This window comes from Nasonia vitripennis, chromosome 2, assembly GCF_009193385.2.
Source record: "Nasonia vitripennis strain AsymCx chromosome 2, Nvit_psr_1.1, whole genome shotgun sequence".
Taxonomy (NCBI): Eukaryota; Metazoa; Arthropoda; class Insecta; order Hymenoptera; family Pteromalidae; genus Nasonia; species Nasonia vitripennis.
The window spans coordinates 27,069,486-27,091,990 of record NC_045758.1 but is presented as its reverse complement, the minus strand read 5'-3'; the positions used below and the strand labels follow the sequence as shown (position 1 = coordinate 27,091,990).

Below are 22,505 nucleotides of genomic sequence, written 5' to 3'. Positions count from 1 at the left end.
ACTGTGTTATTAAAATATATATAGCCAGAAAACATTTAATATTATACTTATAATTTATCATGATAAATACATGTACCTATAATCCCCACGCGAAGATGAAATCGCTGTGTAAATATGTCCAAATACGCGGAGAAGCTCGCGGAAAGCGAAATGTCGATAAATTTATTAGGGATATATTCTAAAAATATACAGCGGATGAATGACAGTAGCCTTAAAAGTACAAACACGCCTCTTAATAGCATTGTCATGTTTATTTCAGTCCGCGCGCGACAAGCACAGTGTTAGCCTTACAATTAGCTGAAAAATAGAATACCATGTGTATCCAAGGAAACGCAAAGCCCCATCGGCGTCTTCAACAATGAAACAGCTGATCATTAAGCTGAACTAATTTATACCTGCACGATATTGAATGACGTACATACACTATAAAAAATATATAACTTGTTTTTTTTTATTTTCGGCCCGTCGCGCACTAACACATCTAATTATACATTACTGGCCGAGATGCTATCTCGAAATCACATTAACAGCTTGCCACTTGCTGCCATTGTGGCTATTATATGAAGCTATATATGAAGCATAGGAGCTCGAGGATGACGCAGTCGTATTGTATGTAGACTATTGGCTTGGAAAAGAAAAAATCGCAATACCCTATACGATTCATTGTTATGTGAACACTTGTTATACAAGATTAATTGCGAGTTGATTCGGTATTATTGAAATGCAGGCAATGCAATATTATTGTGGCCCAGGAATAAGCAGTTTTGTGCATTAGGTAACAAACATCTAATAAATGCACTGAAAGTTTGATAAAAATTCGTATCTCACCGTACATTCTTTCGTGATGATGCTAAAAGGCTATTCTTTAAAATTTAGTATTTTACGTTGTTTCGAGTGTAAAAAAAGAACAACACGTTTTCATTTTATCGCAAAATACCGAGCATATCAGCTCTGAAAGAGGAATGTAACAAGTATTTAAATTTTATCAGCTGCCATACTAGTTGGCGCGTGAATGCGCATAAAATAAAAATAAAAACCGTCATAAAGACTTCGTGATAGCATTCTTACTTCAATTCGAACAAACTTGCGCTTTCGCTTTTAAACTTCTTCTCTCACACTTTATAAATAAATATTTCTTCACACAATGTTGATAAACATCCAAGCGTTATTCCGTCTATTTACTTTGCTCTTCATTATAAGCGCAAATCCATCTGAGAATTCAAACGTAAACGTATTCTGCAAATATACTCATTGGTGATCTAAATAAAAATCGCGTCAACAACCCCGCTCTAATTGCCATCCTCGAGTATACAGAAAATAAGCGATTACGCAACCAGTCGCGCTTTATAAAGTTTTTCCGCTATTTCCTTTAGCAGAGAACAGCTGAATGAAAAGCTATATCAGCACGTGAAACGTACATGAGTCTGCATTTTCCATTTTACACACGTTTTTTTTTTCTCCTAGACGCATGAGATGCCACTGCTGCTCTCGGATTAAGAGCTATCGACGAGACAGTTGGAAGGGCTCCAAGACTGTACACACGCCGGATGAGAGAAGGTGAATCGCTGCGCGAGATCTTGTAGGAGATTCTTTTCTCTTAGCAAGCTTTTTCTACAGCGGGGGATTCTTTCTTAGAGCCTCATTTACTTGCGCGCGTGTCTCGGAGAGACTACTTTCAGTTTGCGGTGTATGTGGAGTGGACACTGGCGTAAATGCTCCCGAGGGAGTACGCTTTTAATGTTTCTACTTTGTTTCTTTATTTCCTTTCTTTCTTTTTTTGTTGAGTCTCGGGGATTGAGAGATTGCTAGAAGGATCTTAGATTCGGCTGGGGAAATCGATTTGTTGTCGAACCAGCTGAAGGTCAAGAGCGAAGACATTGGAGACAGCCTTTGGTATTGAACTTCGTAGGCGTGATATGAAATAGTGTTCGTTAATATTATTTATTTGTATGTAATATTCTTTTTATGAATAAACTCTATATTGCCCGTATCAAAATCAGAAGGAAACGTTAGGGAAATAAGTAGATGTTATATGAGGTATACTGTTTAGTCGGATACATAACTTTTTACGTGACAACACTCATATGCCGTAATTTTAATACCTTCAACAACGTTTAACCGTCAAGTCGTTATCTGTAAAATGAGCTTTTTATATGCAAGTCATAACTGAAAGAAACATTTTCCGAGATTTTATTAGGGCATTGAAAGCCTTATACGCAGGCACGCGACGCGCGACGACGCGCGCAGTTTCAAAGTGCATCACCGCCGAGAGACTTAGGCGCACGATCTCGATTTTTCTTTTTCCCGAATAAGCACTAATTTTGGAATGAGCTGAGAGTGTCGCGCGCTAGCAACGAAGTTCCCAGTACTTACCGACTGAATCTTGACTATTTTTAGGTCAAGTCACCTACTTTACAGTCAAGTGTCGTTCAGTTAACGAATCTTTTGAGGAAGTGAATGAAATAGGAACAAGTGGAAAACGAGAGGCGAAAGCGGCCTTATGGGGCTTATTTATTTGCCGCAAATTCGCGAGATTGGATGAATTTCCGGTGGCGTATATTTCAAACAGTATGAGGACAACTTTAACAACAAGCTGAAGTGGATTGCTACTTGAATGTAGTTTTTTTAATGAAAACGCGCATAATTCTAGTAACTTATAAAATCTTTCAAATCATAAATCAATAAATAATTAATACTTAAACAGTATATAGCAAATTATAAAAACAAAGTTTTCTCCCTAGTCCCCGATTACCCAGAAAACTGAAAATAAAACTTTTCTCCAACAGTCATTTTTCATGCCATGGCAAAGGCAAACAGAATTTTCCTAAACTCAATCTCGGCAAGTCAAACACACTCCTAAACAATTCAAAACTTCAATTCGATCACCCCACAGATTTTCCGCTGCAAAAGAACGTCTAAATGTTGAATGAGGTTGCCGCACCACTACCACCGCCGTTGTGTAGTAGTAGTATACACGAGCTTGGGGCGGCGGCACGAGCGTAAAACCGTCGAGACGCCAGCATCGATCGACTCACTCTCGCTGCTTCCATTGCAAGCTCTCTTGGCTTGGCCGTGTAGTATATATAAAGCGCAAGCTCGTCTTCTTTTCGCTTCCCCGCTGCCGCGCTCGAAGCGAACGCCGGCTTCTCCTACATTACCCTTTCTCTTGGTCTAACGCCGTCGTCGTCGACGTCGTGTGTAGACGTTATATAGTTGGTGTTTTCCTTCGGTCAACAATCGGCCGACATAAGACGACGGCGAGGCAACGTGGCTTCCGAAAGCATGATTCTTAGGCTTAGAAAATGGTGATGCTTTTTTTCTAAATATGCTTCCGAGAATTCCGAGGTGCAAAAAAGGAGATTAGCTTTACTATCTCTAATGTGCATAAAACTATAAAACGGTTGGACTTGAAAAGTAGTATTTATAAAAGTTAACAATTAATACGATGTGTAATTTCGATGCGGTTTTGTAAACGAACCTCGTAAGCTCCATCACAAATCACAATTAGAGCTCCTTCCGTGCGGGTCAAACAAATTACCTGACAAAAGCACTCAATTTTGATTCTTTTAAACTTTATCTTTCTAATAAATGCAAGTCACGTTAAAAGGCCTAGCCCATATTTCTCGGTAATGCTTTGATTCTTCACCAATATACATCAGTATATTAACGAGAGTAAAGCTCGACCGCGATACGTAAAAGCTTTCGCGGCATTAAGCTACTCCATTTATATGCACGATGTACTGCATCTTTGCAGCCGGGATATTTGGGTTAATTAATCCTACTCATCCGTGCATCGGTATGCAGTGCTTTATGAAAATTGCCACTTTCTTAAAAACGGCTTCTTATTTTTGATGGTAATGAAGACGGTTGAATGAACTGTTTTGTTTTCAATTTGTCAAACACAATGTCAGACGTACGTCGAAATATGACAAATGATTGTTTTCAAACGTTTCTACAATCTATGCAAATTGCACACGTGCAAAAAGTATATATCTCTGAAATAATATATGCGTGGGATTCTAGTTGCATAATTCAATCGGTAAAGAGAATGAAATGAATGATTATAAGTTTGAAAAAGCTTTTGATATACCTCTTGGGAAATTTCAAATTAGGATGATTGATATTCGTTAAACAAACGCTTCAAATTTCTCACTGCAAAGAAGTATTTGCATTCAGTGATATGTTTCAGAAAATACTGAGATCTACAAAAAGAAAATTAACGATCGCCAAAATGCTCGTCATCTATTTTAAACGCGTTTTAAGCACTAGATTTGTGGTTTTGAATCAGATTTTTGATTCGGTCTAATAATTCAAACGAATTGACGTTGCTTCGCAAATAAATAAACTCTATACGTGCACTTGTATACACGTACTCTAAAAATTTTAGTAGCAGTCATCAAGACTAATATCCAGACATTCGATAATTTGTCTACTTCATCCTGTACACTTCCACTAAATTTTCCGTTTCCACGATATTACCCGCGACCGAACTCCAACGCGTAGTGTGCAGTAGCGCATCTATTTTCCGGCCACGTAGATATAGCTCTCCGCGACCAGAAAGCAATAGCGAAATCGTGTCAAAGTATAGAAGAAGCAGCGATAAATTTTCCTCGTCTCGCTGCACCTCCGCACCTCTCTCTCCCTCCCTCTTTACGACTTCCAAATCAAAACGCTCAGCATATATTTTCATCCGACCAAAATTCGGAGCGTCTCAGATGGGCCAAATGTACGAGCAGCTGTACACAAAAACATCGCTGCGATCGGCCAATTCACGTCACATGGCGAAAGACCGGCCTCACCACACTCTCGCTCGCTTGCGCGCGCGCCTCGACCTAGAAATCAAAATGTGGGTGCGCCGCCGCGACTGCTGCTGACTACATGGGTGGACCTTTTTCCGCGGATTTCGCTCGAATGCTTATCGGCACTGGATACACGTATATATAGCAGGTATGATGGGAGCAGCTGTTTTGTGCTGACTAAGCACTGAGCGACTAACTCTGGAAGGGCGTAAAGGTCGAGTGGCTTTTGTGGCGTGTAATGGTCGGGGTTATGGTAATTAAGGAGACAAGCACTGCTGCGAGTGTTGCTACGTGATTTTTATTGTGTTTTGGGATAGAGAGCAGGGTCGACCTTTTGTTCTGCGCTTTAATACGTGGACGCGTGTTTTATTCGTACTTGCCCGTAACGACGATGAGACGTGGCTTGATTTTGAAATTTATTGCTTTTTTTTATGGCAGGCTTGAAAAAGTATGTAAATTGTGCAGTTTGTCTTTCAGCTGTAATGTAGGTGAAGTCCATTTGTTGTTGGTTGCGTAGAGTTAAATTAATCAAGCTGTTTGTTTGAGGAATATATTTCTTAAAAATGTTTACGATAGTTGAGTGATCGAACACTGCTATTACAGCGAACAATCAATTCTATATATGCATGCCTAGATAATAATATAATTGTACGGTGTACAATTGGTATACAGGATGAATAATTTCAATCTCATAACACATTATTGACATTCACGTGTTTCGACTCAGACAGTAATCAACTTGACGTTCTTTCGTTGTACTTGCTTTTTTTCGAGTACAAGGTAACGCCTAGGAAGCTTATAAATGCATGGACGCACGTACTACTTATGTATAATGCTTTAAAATTGTTTTCGCCTTATATTGTGACATCTTCGAGTTTGCCATGTTTAATGATCGACGTTTTGCATTTAGGTTATGAAAAAAGAATGATTCGTCTATAATGGAAGGCACAAAAAAAGTATTCGAATGACGTTCTAGTCGGAGATTTTACGAGCTTATTTTTACGACGGAAAAGGTTTACATAGTAAACTGCAGCCTAAGATAAAAGCTCTTGCAACATTGCATTTCCATTTGAAATATACGAGTAGTCGGCGTATGCATAATATGTAGCGATGTAATTCTATTCTTTGAAAATTAACAAACAATGATTTTTAACATACACAGCGTCGTATTACAGGCATATTACACAAGTACGAAATTGAGCAATTTACCAAATTGGACGTTTTTACGTACTATTTATATGTGTACCGTATAAAACATCAAAGCAAAACTTTATCTTCCAAGCTGCAGCTTCAGTAAAGTATATTCACAATAGTAAAAATGAGATTGTTCTTTGGAGACAAAACTCCAAAATATCATTTTTAGGAAAAAAAGTACGCCTCGCAAACAAACTTTAAAAAAAAAGATGAAACACGTTCGAGGTTCAGAGAAGCAACGCGACAAAAACTCGGAATCCTTTTTCGCATTCACGCCAACTCTTCTCTTCAGCGCTTCATTAAAAATGAATACCGAATCTGCTTTCCCTCTCAAGCGAGAACGTACGTTATATTACAACAGCAGAAAACTCATCGTGGCGCCTCTTTGTGTATATACGTATAGGCGCATATGGCACCGTTAACGTTCCCGCGAGGAAAAGTATAATATCGGTATAATATCGTGCGACAAACAGTCGCGAGCGTGGGACTCCAAAAATATACCGGTCATTCTCTGGCGGATTTTCAAGAGAGAACAAACTTTCCACGCGGCGAAGATCGTCGAAAGAAGTTCTCCAAGTTCTAGGTCGTTTGGGCGAAATTCCGGCTTTTCGCGCTGAGATATTGACGAGCTCGAGCCTTGTGTGACGTTATTTTTGGCAGGAAAATCTGCTGTAGTTGTCGAGCTTTAGGGGTGCGAGGATCTATTTCGTTCTTGTTATACCGATGTATTTACGACTGCTGGTGTATAGTGGGATATGCCACCTGTTCGGTCGTTTTTATACCAGAGGGTTTATTAATATTGGCTTCTGTTGTTCTCGAAAGCTGCAATTTCCGAGGCGCAATAAAACCCGACGAAGAAAATACCTTTGAGATACGAGATTCGAAGTCTTTGGAGCTGAAATGAAACTGTCGATTCAGCTTCCGATCGTTGCTTTATTACTTTCATGAGATGGACGTATTATGCCAATCGATATATGTAATTTAAAAAAATGTGAAACACAGTACAACATCAGTCGATATATCGCTTGGAAAAGATTGTTCGAGTTATATGCGTTCTCGTATTTGGGTTAAGTAAACATCGACCGCAGCCATCAACCTTCTTACATATAATATTTATTCATAAAACACGACTCTTATAAACACGTATAAAGTATAATTTTTTACGAATACACACGCACACTAATTTTCCAAGCATTTTCAAACCGCGCGTGCACACAAAATTCCCTTTCCCTCTATAATCTTTATGAAAGCTCCACAGCACTCATCTCGCTTGCAAGCTTCATAACTTACATCCGCACGAACCATGTGCTTCGCACTTCGTATAAACTCTCTCGAGGCGTCTCTCGCATAGCATACCCATCTCCACCCTTCTCATCATCATCGCCATCGTCATCGTCGTCAGCTGTGATACGCCGACGTAACCGGGGGAACGCGGAAGACGAAGAAGCTTGCAGGAACACGCACACAAGGAGCGAAATCTCTTAGAGCTAAAAATCCCGGTGGCCGGTATTCCGCGTCGCGGCCCTGTTCCTCCGGTGTGTGGTGCTACTCGTGGACGAGTAGCGCAGCTCTCCTCATTGCCAAATATGGCCGCCCGCGGTATTATTAGACCCGGCCGAGTGCGAACGACGCCCGACGGAATCGGCCGAGTAGAAGCTCAGGGAGAGAAGAAAGAGGTGGAGCGTCGCGACGCTCGGTGTAATCTTTTTGCTGGCTTGCGATGCGCCTGGTGGAGCTTTTAGGGGGTTTTGGATGAGGATTTTGTCCTTTTGAAATAGCGTAGTACGTGGTGATCTGATTGAGCGATTGATTAGATTAGTGCTAATTGGATATCAAAATTCTCATTATATTGGCCACGATCGACATCTATCTATCGTTCGATAAACTACCACACGTTATAATTCTCCCAAAACGAGACAGCGCACTGTCATCTTTATTCCCGCAAGCTCACGCAATATTTCACAAAAATGTACGACTTCTGCATTATAATATCGCGAGCTTGGCGTACATCTAGACGAGAAAACCGGGTATATTTTCAGTATACAATATTCCTGTTTCGCGCCGAGTTATATCTTTCTCAGCGTTTTTCCCATAAAAGTATAAACCTCCGGAGGGTTGGCTCGTGCTTTATTAGACTGCGGCACTACTGTTGCGATGGTCATGGTAAAACTGCCTTTCATCGATTTGTGTATATATATATATGCGTGCGTGTGTTTTAATAACGAGACATGGGAGGGAGAGAGCTTGTATGCGCGCGAGTAGAGAGCTTTTGGATCTGGGGAACGACGAGCATTAACTTCATGTACTCTTTCACCGGCTGGAATATACGCGAGCTTTCGTTCGCATAGTGAATGGGAAGTGTGTATACGTAGGCGCTGAGTTTTTAATTTGAGCTTACGTTTTATCGAGGCACTGTATTTTTATTAATAATGTTTTTAATTTTTCCATTAGTTATCAAATAAGCCTTCGCTTCAAAAACAGTAATTTTTATTTTCTTGAAAAAACAATTCGTTGATACTCAAACGACTCGCAATTATAAAATACCATGAACTCCGCTTAATCCAATCGTTAAAAGCGGCTCAACCTCATTAAGCCATCGTGTCATATGCAGGAAATCGGCTTATGACATCCTCAGTAGCATCGCCCAATAATACAACATCAGTGGAGGAACACATTTGATAAATCGCGTGAGATACAGCCGCAATCGGATAGCGAGTGCAAACTCCCATAAAAGCTCCGTCGGGGCCGTCGCCGCATCGCGAACTATCTCGACGTGCGGGTGGATGCGTCGATAATTTTATTTCCTAATGTAACGACGGCGGGACGACGCAGCAGCGTTGCGTCGGTGCGTGTGTATATACTGTTTTAACGCCAATTAGGTGATAATTAATTGATCGTCCAGACAACTAACGAGGTTATTAGGGTCAGTGCGAAGAGGCCGAGCTGCCGGATAGTTTTGTGCCCTCTTCTCGTGTCTCGTGCATGTGTGTGTGCGAATGCGTGTGGATGTAGAGAGGAGAATTACGCACACGGCCGGCGCGAAAGTCTACACTTATTCGAATGCGTAATGCGGTAGAGTGCAAGCTCTCTCGTATGATGAAAATACTTTGTTAGGAGATGGGCTTAAAAAAGGTAGAGGGTTTTGGATATTTTGCGTAGCTGTTAGATATTGATAACGTTATCTCGATATTTATATGATCATTTTAACTTATTATACTGAAGACAAATTCGATAAAAAAGTTACATAAACCGAAAAATATGATGTCAATGATGAATGAAGGATATAAAGATAATCAATGTTTATTTTCTTACGAGTATGCGGAATTCTGTAATGATGTCATTAAAGCGATAACCAGAAGATTGAGAATCATTATACTTGACGCACTTATGATTTTAATTACTTCATAGATATATTTAGTTCAAGTGGTCTGCAAAGATAAATACTACTGTAAGTCAATTTGTAGTGTATGAAAGCATTTCCATGTTTTCAAAGATACATATATAGCCCTCTATCATTTATATGTCGCTAATGAATGTATCAGAACACTTGAAAAGATAATTCGATTTTTTGCTATTTTATGCAACGCGTACAAATTTCGTTGCAAAAGCAACCAACGTGCTTTCCAAGAAGAGCGCTTAAAAATGATCGCGTACTCGTTCAAATTTTCAAAAACGCCCACGAAAATGACCTACCATAATTCGATTTCTAACAAATCCTTTGAATAATACTCGAGTTTCTGTGACGCGTGTAACAAAAAAAAATCGTTTTACCTATCCTGGTAGAAATTGGCCGATTTAAAATGGTGAGAAAGCTAAAAACTTGGTAGTTTTCTTTGTCAGTTCTTGTTACAAGATGTAACGCTTTTTATCCTAGTTCTTTCTTCCAAATAACTTGGATACCGTTTCTACAGGGTACACCTACGGCATAAACCCTGCACATTTTCCCTACCGACGCCCACGCTAAATCCAACACCGCAAACTCCAGCATTTCCATCATCTGTTTCTTTAGAATTTTGACGAATACCACCAATTCATCTCCGCTTGAAAATCGAAGTCTTCCTTCTCGGGTTACTCTATCATGTAGCGTTTTGTAATACAGGCAACTCTGCGTTTATAATACACGCATCTCTCTATCGTTCTGCTGCGGAGAGAGAAGCGTAGGCGTCGTTTGCGCAACGCGACCGATTATAATATTGCTTTTCAGGTGAGAACGAGCGCGTGAGTGAGCTACGCGAGACGCGCACCTGACGTCCTGACCGTGGGATGATGCTATAGGAAGATTGTGTCGTCGTGTGTTGAGCTCTCGGAGCACTCTGCTGTATTTTATTATTGTCACGTTTTATATCGATTGTTTTCAGCTTTGAATTTTCATGAAAATTGTAACATGGTATCCTTTACAATATAATTAATATTTCTATATTTAATCGAATTAATTTACGGTTCAGTAATTTGAATGTATCTGCAAATCAAATTTACCTCTACGCTTAATAATCAATCTAGAATTTAAAAATCTCTTTTTGAAATTCTTCGAATACACACGCACTCTCTAAACGTGGGCAGAATTGGGGAAGGAGTGTATACAGCAGTGTATTGCTCCGACCTAACTCCCGTGCATGAATTAAAATGCCCACGCCGCGAGCGCCAAACTCGAAATGTCTCGGGAAAGCGCCGTCTAAAAATGGCAACGTCATGGATTCTGCTCTCCGACGTCATAGCTGCTGCCTAGACAAGTAACTTAAGATAATGCGGCAGACAAGGTGCGTAGAAGAGTTGTTTTTATTTTCTGTGGCGTGAAAAAATTTATTTTGAATTGTCATGCCGGTATATAATTGATGGATGGAATATCGTCGTGATTGATCGCGTTTTAATGTGCGTTTTGCGCTGGTGTATCTGTTTTTTGGGTCGATGCGCAAAGCAGCGCAAGTATATATTATTATGTGGTTTTATTTTTATGTGTAGGAAAAAATGATCTGTAAAAGTTTATTATTCCACGTGTCTTCATCTCACGCCTCTGCCTTTCAAATTCTTAATCACCTACCGGAGAGACCTAAAGAAATTTCAAAACAGCAGCATCACACAGCCTCGATCGCTCATCCGTGAAATCCATTATTAAAATTCATCATCGCACGGCAGCAACTTTTTACTCGCCATTCGCACGCGAATATATAATCCGGCATCACACATTATACTTGGTTTAGAAAGGCGCAAGCGCGCCCCGCTAATGGACTAATCTCGACGACGCGCGGCAAAAAAGCAACATAAATAATGCCCGCGCCTACTTAACATATTAAAGAGCCGCGCCATAACGGTATTATACGTATTTTTAAACTTAATTGCCCGATCGACCAATTCAGCCGCGAGATCACGTTCGCTCGTGTGCGCAGGCGATCGCGAAATAATTGGACACAAACGCCGGAATGTAGGTTAAAGCACGAGCGCGATGTACACGTACACACGCGGACACAGTCTCACCGGCTCGACGAACGAATTTAGACGAAATTTCTGCGCGACAAATCCCTAGGCGACGCGAATCGCGAGAATGATGCTGCGTATAGCGCTTTATGGACCACCGCGTAGCTATGCTAGTGAAGTTAGCGCGAGCAAGTTGGCTTGGATATATGGAGAGAGAGATGCGGTTCGTGTCAATGGCTGTAGGTGACGTTTTAGTTTCTTTTTTCATTCACCTACTCAGTATTTTTTTGCGAAAGCTTCCGCTCTATTATTCAAGCGCGAATAATGCAATGAATGAGTTTATCTGTCGGTCATATCGATGGAACAATTCGATTTCGGGATACATGGATGTTTTTTGGTTTATTATTGAGTGGATAAAAAGTTATGGCTGATGGTGTTTCAAAGTCAAACATAATCTGGGAAACATCTTTTTCTTCTTCGACGACTCATGCATAATAACTTATATCCTCCGAGCATTACCGGAAGATTTACGAGCTTTTCCAATATAGCGCAGAGAATCCTCTTTTTCTCCCTAATGGACCCTCTCACTTCATGAAAATTCTCCTTAATTGTGTTTTTTTTCAAAGCTGCACGAAGTATACAATACACTGCTCCAGAAAAGTCGTACTTGTTCCAGAAACTTCCCCTTTCTTTATGTTTGCGACGGTATAAGTAAAACATGAATGGAGTTTCGAATCGATAGAATCAGCGCGGTACATACTGCACATCTTCGCATAAGAGCGCAGAAAAAAAGAGATGGTGGTTGATAACAAAGCCTTGTATATAAATTGACAAAAAAAGCTACAATACTAGATGTGACAAATCGAGCATATAAATAGACATAAAAAATAATAAATTCCAAATTTATTCATCAAATGAAAAAACCAATTTCCTTCCAACGGCCACATCACCAGAATAAAAGCAACCACAATACCAATCTCCTCTGCTATTCGCTCGAGCCCTTACGTTCTCGAGCATTGAAAATACAGCCACTCGATCGAAAATGCTGTATAGAGTGAATCATGAGCCCGATATTCCTAGACGGCCACTCAATCTGTTAATTAACGAACTCTGGCAATCGTGACAGCTCCGCGACAGGATAATAACAAGCGCAAGAGTGATCCTGACGTTATCTCAATCAGTGAGAGTATAACGTATTTTCGCGACGCTATTTTCGAATAGCTTTTTCATACTCATACACGTACACGTTATAGTCTCTTCTTTCTCGAGAGAGTACTCGAGTGCTTAATTTCAGGATTGAATTCACGCGGGCGATCGGCTGGCGCTTATTTGTAAGGACAGGGTGATGCAGCTGCGTGCAGAGGATATCCGCGTGAGGTGTGCCACAGAATCGCCTTGCAGTGTCACCGCAGCTGTTTTGCAGCGGTGATATTTGGCGACCGATCGATGTGGGCTTTGGAGTGATTGGTTTTGGGTTTTGTTCTGGATGTGCGCAAGCTTGCAAAGCGTCGATTTGAAAATAGATATCGGATTTTACTTTGTTGCAATGAAAACTCGAAGTTTGGTACTTGCTGAGCAAACTTTTGTTTCGGCCTTTGGCTGTTATGAAGCGAGTGTTTTCGACGCACACTCGAGAATCGCCCATGGCAACTATTAAAAGCCTTTCGCTCGGTATAGTATACAGAAGAGGATGTCCGCGTTGTACAGACACTCGGTACGAAAACACGGCACGTATAGTCTCGCTCCATATCGGGCCTCAGAATTTTTATCGATCCTATATAAGAGTTTCGTTTTATAAATGTATATACTTTCACCTACTAAGTTACGCTTGTAAAATTTGTCTTAACTGTATTTATAACGTACATTATTTACAGATTGATTTACGCTTTAGCACAAACAAATACATATCGCATAATAGACATACTATTAGCAATCAATATTAGTCAATCTCATTATCACTGCCGCTGTCATATTGCAACATACAGACTCGTGTACTTAATACACACCAGGAAGCATTCGTCGATAAGCACATTAATAATTTTAGCGTCTCGTACAAGCCGCTCGCGCTTATAAATAATATGACAATAGCCAGTAGCGCATGAGGCTACGGTCATTGTGCGTTTCGGCTTTAGCCCATTAATAAGTCATCACCTCGCGCAACACCTCCTCTCGAAAATAGACTTCAAGAGCGGGCTGCTGCATCGCGCATCAAAGGCAAAAACTCGGATATTTACGTGCGCGCGAAGGCGAAGTCGAACTGTCGGTGCGTTTACCTCGACTGTTCGAGGGAGACCGCGCTCTGCTGCTGCAGTGATGCGACGCGCCGAGGATAACGTTGGCATACTTCCGGCACCTTCGGCTTCCTACGGCTTTTTTTTCTTAGGCTTATTTTTAGACTCACCTTTGGTACCATTTCAAGACTCGGTGTCGCTGCGGATGAGCTTTTTCATTCGGGTGACACGTATAGGCTTTTTTTAAAGTCACTTTGAATATCATCAGTTCGAAAATATATGGCTGTGAATTTTTATACTTCATTCCAACGTTTTCTCTCTGATGAAAACTGTGCAGATCTCAGATTGCATTTATATGAACGGGAGTAAAAGAGTAACTTCCTTACTCATTGAATGAGATACCTTTCTATAACCAGGAAGTCTGTTTTTTATTATTTTTTTTTTTTTTTTGAAAATGCTGATTTAAAATTTTAATTTTCAGCGAATATATAACAGCTTTTCGAGTTAAAATCTGATTAAAAGAATACACACCTTCAAGCGAAACCGGAAACAAGGGTCAAATGATGCACGATCACTTTTCGGTTTACTTTATGGAACAATCGTCCAAGACATCCGGACAGTACAAGCTTGTATAGTAACTCTGCAGTTTCCACCTCGTATAAGTCTCGCATTCTCTATGGAGAACAAGCCGACGAGATCTCGCGCTAAAATTAGCTCGCGTGCACAACTATACTCGAGCCTACTTGACACATGACGCGAGAAAACTTTCGACCCGCTGCCGGCCTGCGATTATCCATCCGAGACGTGTGTTTCATGCATACTTTTATAAGCGTTAAAAGATCGGTATTGATGCCTCCCAGCGATTTCTTTTTTTCTCGAGCTTGTTTAGAACGCTCTGATTTTGGCCAGATTAAGTGGCAGTTCCTGCGAGAAATTTATGGGCCGTAATCAAATTATTACACTATGCGAGTTTTTACGAGTATACAGGGGCACACGACTACGTTGTAAGAACTTTTATTACATCGCTGAGTTTAGCCCGGAGTCACGCACACATGCGATTTTTGCCTGCACAGAGTTGACGAAGGTTCGCAGAATGTGAAAGGGACTGGAAATTTATTCGGCGCTCAGTATGTGCTGTGTGTGGAAGCTGTAATAATACAGCGTTGCTGAGAGCACAGGATGTAAAGTACGTAATGATGCTTGAGTGTGTCGGTGTAATTATATGGATTAAATGTATAAAAAGCTGTAATTATCCCAGACATCGCACAAAATATTTTTTTTTTCAAGCTTCGCTATAAGAGCACTTGTATAGAGTAATCTCAAGTCATAGAAATCTAAAATCAGCCACTTGCCGCAATACTCGACTTTTTCGTTTTTTCTTACTTCTCAACCGAGAGCAAAGCAGCGCAACGAATTTATGCCTCCGATGACAGGAGATAGTCATAACGCAGAGTAAGCAGAACCACGCACATGTTTCCAATGCCGAAACTCGCGTTATCTTTGAGTACGACCCAAATATCTCGACTTGCTCATATATAACAGCGGCGTTTCTTATGTAAAAGAATGTTTCCTAAAATATCAAACGTTTCCGGTTTTCCGTATAAAAAGGTAAAAAAAATTTCGAGAAGTCGAAAAAGGTGTGCGAAGACGATTCTTCGCAACGCTTCCTATATATTACACGCTTTCTTAACTCTGGGTCGTTGGACACAGTGAATTTCTGCTTGAGTTTATAAGTATGCGTGTGAGCATCGAATTAATCATTTCATTTTCTCTCTTTGTTTCAGGTGAGTTGGAGAAATCAAATTACAGACTTTGATGCTCTCGCTAGTTACGTAAGTTGATAATTTAAATACTTTGAGGGTGTCTCCAATATTTATCCCTTGTCTTATCACACCGTCATGGTGTCGGGTCTTCTCTCTCCGGGCATATTAAAAACCTCATCACACGTACCGGCAAAAATAAATCACAATCCCTCGCCGCATCGATTGGTATATAGCATCAGCGTCGAATAACTTGCGCGCATACATATTTTTATAATAAAGAACTTCGCGCAAGGATATATCCGATTTCAAAGCAAAACTCTCCGCGCGCCGACTTTTTTTTACATACATATACCCTTGCTCGCTCACTCTTTCTCCCTTGCGCAAAGTAGAGCGAAAAAAGCACATCGACAGCAGCAGCGCAAGAAAGAAGGCTGTGAGCCAGGTGAGCATACGTGCAACGTGTGTATTATTAATATATACGTATACTGCATACACACAAGTATTTGCCTCTTTCGCGCGCTTGCGCTGTTATAGGCCTCGCGCAGCGGAGATAATCGCATTACGAGATTATATGCATAGCGATCGAGCGGTAGTTTCGCTATCGGGATCCGATACTCTGATACGATCGTGTGTACAGGACTTGTTACGCGGATAAGAGAATCACGCAAAACGTCATTGGGATGTGTGTGACCGCGGTATAATGGGTGAGTTCGTTGTTGGTTGAATCGTGGTTTACGCGTATTTTTTGCTTTAAAAGGTAGTAGAGATGATGGCAAATCAATAATAGCATATTATATTACAATTTGAAACTGATTGTCTCGATTGTGAGCCGGCGGATGTCGTTGAAAGACATTCCATGCAAACGTGCGTAATATATATCCCAGCGCGCTGACAGAGAAGTTTCTGTTCTCGAAAGCCAATTTGCATTAATAAGCGAACTTTACTCTGATTGAAATGAAAAGTTGAGTTTCAGCGTGGACAGTTAGAGAGCGCAGGAGTGTATCTTAACTGTGAGATATTTGAGAAGTTGAACTTTGGTGATCATTGCGGATGTACGCTTCGATTATATTCAAGAACACATTAGACTCTGTACGGCAATATGAGGAGTGAAATTTGACGAAAAATTGCACAATAATAGTCGAATATGCTCACATTGTTCGATCAATAAATACTCTGCTTGATAAAAGGAACGCAGTACATCCCGATTTTATCTAGAGCAAATCAAATGTGTCTCGAGGGGAAAACCTACCGAGCCATCGCGCATTACCTCGTCAAAGAAAGTAAGACACGCGGAGACGAAAATAAACACACCCTTGAACTTCTTGTCTCTCTCGGCTCGCTTGAAAAAAAAAACTCACCTAAATCGCAAAAAGATATTTCAAACACGTTCCTCGCGGAGAAAGTCTCGCGAAATCATTACACACTTGGCATAGTAATATCACACAAAAACTCATACACAGCACCGGGTGCAAGGAACCCGCTATCTGGCGTTTAATGAAGTGGCGCGCGCTGAGCTTTTGTCGAAAGCACAGAATAGTCGCTCGCAAAACAAAGCCGGTATAGGCATATAGATAGAGCGAGAGTTGGAAGAAACAAATGAGAAAATTGTCGACTAGCGCGCGCGCCTTTTTCTCCGCTGGCGCGAGATCAGCAAGCCAAAAAATGGGACAGCAGCCACCTTCTACTTCTTCCTCCTTCTTCTCCTCCTCTCGGTCTCCGTTGGTACGAGAGCGGTGTATATACTCACGGTACGTCTATCTGCAAAGGCACGTACGGGGCCGGTGTTCTATTGTTAGAAAGCGAGTAGCTGCAGCATCAAGAAAGGGTGGATGATTGCCAGAGCTGTGCGCCGCCGCCGCCGTATGAGACAATACACGGTGGTTGATAAGACGTCGAGCTTTTCTCTCTGTCTTCTTCTTCCTTCTTCCGTGCGGCTATATGGACTCGCTCGGTCATATTTTTTTTCTGCGGCTTTATCTACGCGAGAGCGAGACTTTCTGTGTATTCGTATGGACGCGCTGCTGTTGTTTCGCGAGCGTTCGTTCTCTTTGTCCTGTTTTTGCGCGACTCTGAAAATCTACGCGTGTGTGTTTGTGTTCTTTGCCTTTCTTGGCTGCGGGCTTTGCGGTCTTCTGTTTGGTATCATATTTTAAGAATTCGATTATTTCGAGCGTCAAAATGAAGACAGAAATTTTTTAATTCTTTTTGCATTGAAGTTTTGTACGGATTCCGGAAAACCCAATAAACTTAATTGAAAATATTTCCCAGTTAATTTTTTCATTGTTAATGCCAGGAACGCTGGAAATTTTATTGACGAACGTTTAGAAGCAATAACGATAAAAACCTTGTTCTACTTTCCTTCACGATGATATTTCTTTGATTTTACTACTCTTGAAAATGTTCATGATTTAATTTCCACCGCAGCTAAAAATAAAGCCTCGCAAATTCCATCCAACCGAAGCGAAAAAATGAGGCCGTTAAAGGCAACCCGAACAAGCTGAAAATTGCCCAAACGTATCTCGCGCTCGGAGCATTACAATATAAAAGAACGACCGCGAATATATTTGTATATAAGTGCCGAATCCGGCGGGCTTTGTCTCGCTACATTAAAAACTACAATGACTTTTCCTTCCACAACCTCGCGTCCCTCCCAGTTCTTTTTTTCGTTCTTTGTATTCGAGCCTCGTCTCTCCTTTTGCACCTCGCCCACTTTCCTCTTTTTGCGTACATTACAGCCTTGCCTACTACCAGCGCACGTCTACTAGTATATAGTAGGCCTGTCACGGTTTCTCCTTTTTCTTGCAAGCTAAGCGTCGAAAATTCACCAACGAGTTTCTGTCTGCATGTATACGTGTGTGCCAGTGTTATAAAGCGTTGGCCGCGAAGTACAATGGCCCGATGTGCTTGTGTGTATACAAGTGGAGAGCCCCTTCTATTGTATGTGTACTTGTCAGCGATACACGAGTTGGCTTTTTTCTTTCCTTTTGTGCGAGGCGTATTAATCGGGTCAATAGTCAACATCGATCATTTCTCTCTCTCTCTCTCTCTCTCTCTCTCTCTCTCTCTCTCTCTCTCTCTCTCGCTCTTTCTGGCTGCCTGCTTTGAATATTGTTCGATTTGCTCGTTAACGTTTTATGTGCTCGTGTGCATACGAGGCTTTTTTTCTGGTTCAGCTTCTGATTGGCCGAGCATTAGTTGACGAATTCTTTTCTTGTTTATTTTCTAATGCTGAATTTCGCCGCTTTTTTTCTTCGCGGTTCTTTTTTCGGCCGAACGGGTTCTCCTAATGAATGCCGTAAATGGTCATGTCGGATCGAATCACAAGCACGTCATTAGGATGTTTTTTTTCGCTTCTTTCGATCGCGCGAAAGCGAAAAATAGTAGCTCCAAGCTCGACTAGTCGTAAAACACAACAGTTTTGGATTGGCCGTAACCCCCACCGCTTGAACTTTTCAACTCTCTGTTAGTCTTTTACTAGCGAAGATAGATGGCGTGTAGGCACTTTGATCTTTCCCTTATCACATTTTGCGTACAAAGCGTATACATATAGACCATAGTGTCACCCATGTCAAAAGTACCTTGTTCGGTCAGTTGCTCGAGACGCTCGTGCTATAACTGCAACGGATACTCTACTATATTTGTTTTGATATATTAACTTTTCATAGTACAAGGCCGCTTTACGATCCGAATAACGAAGTTCGAATAGTGACACGAACCCAAGCTTATACACGAATTAACACATTAATTCAGCAGTTTGCGGAAGATTAAGAGCCCTTCATTACATACCTCACCCACACAACAACGATATGACCATTCCGACGACCTCGGCATCAGCATCACGGATTAAATCGTCCGGAGGTTACGTCGCAGCTCGTAGAATCGCTGACGAGAAGCTATAGCGGCGCATGTGTAATTCACTAATTCCCGCTAAACTAAGCGTGGGCGGTGATCGCAAGCTATAGATACGACTTTTTCTGGACGCAAAACGCTATTTGGACGACCCGCGGTGAGCGGTGATTTTTCTTCACGCCCACGCGTACGTAATTCCGATGGCTTTCAACGCGGACGGAATGGAAATTTGAGATTGCGAGTGTATAGTGGTTTATGGGTTTCAGTTGAGACACGTGCGCGCGTCTCTCGGAAGATTGTTTTTGAAGGTTCGAACGGCGTCGATTGGGTTACGGATTCGAGCTGAGTCGAGGTTTCTATCGGCATTTTGTACTTTTACTGAATGAAACGATCGATCTCCGCTTGGAAATAAATATGTTTTTTATAAAATTATTTCTAATATCATGTACTCAAATAAGCATAGATAAAAATCTACGCATATTATAAAACCATTACCGTGACTCAATATCCACAATCAATCAGCGCGATATGCATTTTATAATTCAAAATACCGCCAGTCATTCTCTACATCCTATATATAAAATTGTGAATTAATAGCAGCAGCCTCTGCACAATCTTTCAAAGCGCAACGTCGTAACATAATAGCTGTAAGATTCGATCACGGCATTCTCTCCCTTCGAATCAGATCAAATCTCAGGTGTTCTCGGAAAGCCAGAAAACGGCTCGCGCTTTACGAGCCAAACTGTCCGGAAAAATATCGATACGTATCAGTGCGAAAATCCTGTCTCCGAGTACACAGACTCGCTTTGGTGTTGTTCACCCACCTCTGAAGCCTATGAGCATTTCTTTCCCACGGCAATTCACCTTCCGCGCGCAGCAGCTTTTTTCCGTATATAACCATTGGGTTAAAGTTCAAGCGCTTTTTCTCGCACGTGTGTGTATATATACGACGATCCGTATATGAATTCCGCGCCTCGGCCATAAACTTTGACGCGCGCCGCGGCAAAAGTTGTTTCCAAAGCTTATAGTGGTGCTATATTATCCTGGGGTTGCGCGCATATGCACTGCATGTGCAACTAGAAATGGGTGAGAGAATTCGTTTAGGTTGCTTTTCTCGAGGTGTCTTGCGCGATTGGATTGGAATCCAAAAATAGGATTTTTTCCTCTCCTGCGGTGGGTCTGTAGTTTGAGCCTGATTTATAATCGCAATATATTTCTAATGCTGTTACGTGCAGCGGCTGTGTTTATAGCGTGAAGTAGAAATAAAACGAAAGTTTTTTTCTACTGTCGAGATTTTGTGCGCGACGGTCGTAAATTTTAATTTGATAACGAGTAATTGGAAGGCATGACTGTTTAAAAATCAAATCCCGGGCTTGATTTCATACACGATTTTTTATGTGAATAAATCTCTATTCTGACTATAATTATTTAAATTTGAAATAGCGCTTTAACGAGTTACCAAATTGTACGGATTCCTCGTCCTTGTTTAAATTATTTTTGTAATAATATGTATATCCCTTAGAAACAAACACTTGTTTCCATAATCGACTTTGCAAGTTCTGCGGAGAGAACCTTATTCTATAAATACAGGTTGATTTCGTTATGGTCGTAATGAGCAATCTCTTCCTCGAGAGAAAGACTTTTCCTTCTGATGAATTTTACAAAAAGTTCCTCTGACGTCTGGGAAACTTCGAATCGAATTATAAAAACGACCTTCTAAATTTACGACTTTATAATTGGAATCCGAGAGACTTCGTCCTACTAAATCGAATCGTTATTACAGAATACGAATAAAGCAAAAGTGCACTTCACTGAATAAAATTCATCTCATTTTTTTCAATCACAGAAAAATATCGGAATACAAGTAATCCATGGTCTAAAAGTCGGTATAGCCAGCTCGACTGTATGCAAGCGGCGCACCTCAAAAGCCAGCCCCAGCGCATAATACGCTGGCAGTGTACAGCTCCGAACCTCTATTACTCTGTTCCACGACTAGAACTTGGCCGTCGCATTACGCGTGGCGCTCGCTCCGCGCTGCTCCGACATCGGACTCGCGAAGAGAGAGAGAGAGAGAGAGGCTCAGTCGGCTCCGTTCGCTCGATCCGTGCGTTTCGGACGTGCCTCTCTCTGTTCCGCTTCTCTTCTTCTCACGAGCGCGTTTTTAATTATTTTCTATATACATCCATCGCATACTTTATTAGCGTCTACGCTCGCGTCGGTACCACAAAAGAGCTTCGAGTTCGGGGAGCAATTTTTTTCCGGTATACTCATTGTCGTGTGCCTGTATGTAAGCACGAGGCGATTGATAAATTCAGTGCGGTGTGCTCGCTCGCGAAAGTGAACTTGGTGTGTTTATTTTAGGCTATGTGCGGAGGAAGGCGCGGGTATGCGCGAGTTGAGTTTTGAAATGGTGAACGGGGAAAAACGAGCGGACTAGGTAAATTGGCTTTATCTTTCTGCGCAATGTGTACGTGTGTGTGTGCGTGGATTGTTATGGGTTGTCGACTGCGTGGAAGGTTGTCAGGATTTTTTTTCTCTCGCTGCTGAGTTTGCGGAGGCGGATGTTACTGTGGGTTTTAAATTACTGTGGTTTAGGATTTATAAATTGCGGATTTTGATAAAACTTCGAAGGTGTAGTAAGAGCAAATAATATCGTTTTGATATTGAATAATTATCGCTTTTCTACACGGTATAGTATAAGAATAGAGGAAAATTGTCTGATTAGCCTCGTTCAAGAGTCGACATCGCCAAATGCATTTACAGCTCTAATTAATTTTAGTAACAGGCTAATTTATTTGTAGCGATCATTACAATTGCTATGCGCACGAAGCGAATACATTATTTCATTTCTTCAAACGATATTGATTAAGGCTAACAAGTTAAGCAAATTAGTACTGCAATTCTTATACGCGTTCGTATGCACAGGCTTGTTCGTTAACTAAATCCGCAATAATTTACGAATAAATAGACAATAGAAGTTGAATTCATCGATAACCATATTTACCCGCGACGCACCAATGTACTCAAATATAGAATCTAAGTAAACAAGACGACATTCAGCGGTGCTAAAAAAAATTTAAATATACTACTCGATAAATATGTGCATCTCGTAAAAGAATTAAGCGCCGCGCGATCACTTGCGCAAGAAATGTATTATTGAATAAATGTTCGTCCGCCTCGAAACATCCGCCCACCTATATCTAAAATCGCCGCTGGCATCTATATACTTATTATTCCTCAACATTATTATCCTTCAA

At 41.1% G+C, this 22,505-nt stretch overlaps 1 protein-coding gene across 3 annotated transcripts in view; it reads left to right on the top strand.

Moving 5' to 3' along the window:
• LOC100120575 overlaps positions 1-22,505 on the top strand; it is a 60,809-nt gene that overhangs the window by 9,501 nt on the left and 28,803 nt on the right. For 2 of the 3 annotated variants that reach the window (XM_031924679.2, XM_031924678.2), the window contains exon 1: positions 21,329-21,685. The exons of the other annotated variant lie outside the window; for it this stretch is intronic. The gene's annotated coding sequence lies outside the window, so the exon portion shown is untranslated. Of the gene's footprint in view, positions 1-21,328; positions 21,686-22,505 lie in introns of those variants that run through there. 3 annotated transcript variants of the gene reach the window in all.